Source organism: Lupinus angustifolius, unplaced genomic scaffold, assembly GCF_001865875.1.
Source record: "Lupinus angustifolius cultivar Tanjil unplaced genomic scaffold, LupAngTanjil_v1.0 Scaffold_162_1, whole genome shotgun sequence".
NCBI classification, from domain to species: domain Eukaryota; kingdom Viridiplantae; phylum Streptophyta; class Magnoliopsida; order Fabales; family Fabaceae; genus Lupinus; species Lupinus angustifolius.
The window spans coordinates 259,691-260,404 of NW_017728885.1; positions in this window are offsets into that span (position 1 = coordinate 259,691).

The following is a 714-nucleotide window of genomic DNA, read 5'->3' on the forward strand; positions in this document are numbered from 1 at the left end:
CCCATCAAGAAAATAGTAATATGTCCAATTCTCATCAACGATTTCAAAGTTATGCCAAAAATAGAAAATCAACAGTAAAACTAGTCACTACTTGTTTGTATCTCACAACTAGCAGCAAGGTGATTGATTATGATACATCCAATATTCAATATGTGATGAAAGAAGTGTGGAAACAAAGTTTCATGCAGAAATTCCAACCACAATTATATTAACTAATATACACCCGAATCAACCAACACGCAAATAGCTAAACAAGACAGCAAACAACAAACAGTGAATGCTACAGGAAGATTTTGAAACCCAAACAAAATGGTTATTCTAAGACACACACTAAACTATACTAAGAACATTTGACAAGAACCGATAATCCCTGGCAGTGACTCCCCGATACAAATAATATTACAATTTAAAACTACAGTACTAGGCAGTGACTCCTAGGTCGTTTCCCAAGGATTATCTTTCAAGCAAAGCTTCAAACACCTTACACTCACACACACACAAGGGGGTTTTTGTTGTTGGATAGTATAAACATAAATCAAATTCAGAAACAGTAGTTAAGCAGTGTAATAAAATGGCTAAATCCTTTTGGTTCGTTTGTTGACAACTCAATCCTCGGTTTCAAAAGATTATTTTCAGATTCCAACCATTAACTTCCGAATTTGTTGAGAATCAATTAACTAAGCGATAATCAATTCAAAGTTCCAGAACCTAAAC